Raw genomic sequence first — 2,887 nt, forward strand, 5'->3', positions numbered from 1 at the left:
CTTCTGGTGAGGGTTCGATGCTGGATATTTTGTTCCCGGCTTTCACGAGTTTTCTTTTTGCAAATCTATTTATACTTTATTTTATGATTTGAATTAGTGAGATCCAGTTCATATTTGTTCTTGAAAGATTTATTTACTTTTAACCAAGTAGGTAAGAGCATTTTGCATGTAGTTGCATTCATATAGATAGGTTGCATTTCATAAATTCTACCATTCCTCTTCACCTCCTTTATACCTTCTTTTGAGCTTAGCATGAGGACATGCTAACGTTTAAGTGTGGGGAGATTTGATGCACCACTATTTTATGGTACATTTTAGGCTGAATTGAGTAGATTTTATCCATTATTCTCACACTTATTCACATAATTCACACGTTTTACATTTTTCTTCCTAATTTTGTGCCATGATTGAAAATATGCTTCTTTGGCCTTAAATTTGCTAATTTTTAATTCCCTTTTATTACCATCGATGCCGTGATATGTTTGATAAATATTTTTAGAATTTATAGGGCATGAATGGCTTAAAGGATGGAAAAGAAGCATGCAAAAGTGGAAGAAACACAAGAAATTGAAGTTTTGAGAATATGGTAGCGACGCGCACGCGTGGACAACGCGTACGCTGACTGAGCCAATGTCCAAATGACGCGCACGCATGGCTGATGCCTACGCGTGGCTGATGCCTACGCTGAGGGCAATTTTTGGGCTGCTTTTGACCCATTTTCAGGCCCGAAAATACATATCAGAGGTTGCAGAGTGAAGCTGGAAGGGAGGATTCACTTCTCATTCATTCACACTTTAGGTTTTAGATGTAGAATTCTAGAGAGAGAGGCTCTCTCCTCTCTCTAGGTTTTAGAATTTCTACTACAATTTCTTCTTAGATTTAGAGTTACTTTCTGTTTTATTTACAATTCCTTGTAATTTATTGTTCTAGCACCTTTGTTCTTCAATTCTACTTGTTATTTCCTTCACTTTGTTATCCTTATGTTTATGCACTCTTGATACTTTGGATCTTTGTTAATGCAATTTATATGTTCATGTTGTTATTGCTTTCTTCAGTTGTCATTGTTAATTTCTTTCAATTAGTAGTTGTTACATTTTATTATTGTTGCAATTTTACCATACTTTTAGTTTGTGCCTACCAAGTGTTTGATAAAATGCTTGGTTGGATTTTAAATTAGATTTTTGTATTTTTAGCTTGGATTGAGTATTTAGAGACTCTTAAGTTATCAAAAGTCTTTTGTTGATTGGTAATTGAAGATTGTCGATTAGCTTGAACTTCACCAAAGCTAGTCTCTCACTATGAGTTGACTAGGACTTGTGAACTCAAGTTGATTGTATACACTTGACTTTCCTCCATTGGTTAGAGGTTGATTAAGTGAAGGCAATTCACATTTATCATCACAATTGACGATGATAATAAGGATATGACTTCTAATTCTCTTTCCTTGCTAAGAGCTTTCTTAGTTATTAGTTTATTTTCTTGGCATTTTACTTTCTTGTTCCTTACTTCAAAAACCCCAAAAATATACTTTCTTCATAACCAATAATAAACTACACTTCCCTGCAATTCCTTGAGAGACGACCCAAGGTTTGAATACTTCGGTTAATTTTATTGGGTTTGTATTTGTGAGAAACAATCTAAACATTGATTGAGGTTTAATTGTCGATTTAGAACTATACTTGCAACGCAATATTTTTGTAAAAATCTTTATCGACATTTTTCTTCCGTCAGTCATTTCTGCTAGAGTCAGAATAGGGATAGTAAAGCACATATTGGTAGACACAGGAACGAACTCGAAGATTCTCTTCAGAGGAGTCTTTGACAAGCTTGGCTTCCAGAATGAGAACCTACAAAATCACCTTAGTGGAGTAACCAGACTCGAGGATAACTTTATCAAACGAAATGGCTTCGTGGTGTTATCGATCACCATCAGGACTGGTAGCCAGAAGAAAATTGTTCTCTCCGAGTTCGGTGTCCTAAAAGACTCCATGACCTACAATATCATTCTTGGAAGAAAAACCATCAACGACCTTTTCGCCGCATATTCACAAAATTTCTAATCATGAAGTACCAAGCAGATAAAGGAACCATAGGAACCATCCATGGTGATAGGCAGGTCGCAATTGAATGCAACAACACAAGCCTAGCACTCCAAAAAGGGTCTCACGGACATGCCAGGAATAGACCCTGTCCTAATGTCACATGGACTAGCCGGAGATCCGAAAGCCAAACCAATCGCCAGAGGGGGAGAAAAATGTCCACAGATCAGGCAAATGAGGTCAGAAAACAAGTCAAAAGCCTACTTGAGGCCAGATTCATCCAACTTCCTTACACGACCTGGCTGGCAAATGTTGTCCTGGTTAAAAATGCCAACGGCAAGTGGCAGATGTACGTTGACTATATAGACCTAAACAAGGCATGTCCAAAAGACGCTGTCCCCTTACCCAACATCGATGACCTAATGGATGCCGCATCCGACCATAAATACCTTAACTTCATGGATGCATACTCCAGATACAACCGGATACCTATGCATAAACTTGACGAGAAAAAAAAAACAGCTTTCATCTCGAGGGCTCGTACTATTACACAGTCATGCCGTTCATATTAAAAAATACCCGTTACATACCAAATACTCGTCACGAAGATTTTCAAAATGGAAAATCTAAGAGGAACTGATCAATGAGGTATACATAGATAACATACTCGCTAAAATGTAAACCGAAGAAGAAACCGAAGAGGACCTAATCAATGACCTCCAAGCCATATTTAAGACCCCCAAGAAACACCGAATGCGGCTTAACCTATCTAAGTGCGCGTTTAGAATGAAGGACGGAGAATTAAGGTCCAACCGAAGATGGGGGAAACACATTAGTACTTCGGGTAC

Source organism: Arachis ipaensis, chromosome B04 (genome assembly GCF_000816755.2).
Source record: "Arachis ipaensis cultivar K30076 chromosome B04, Araip1.1, whole genome shotgun sequence".
Classification (NCBI taxonomy): Eukaryota; Viridiplantae; Streptophyta; class Magnoliopsida; order Fabales; family Fabaceae; genus Arachis; species Arachis ipaensis.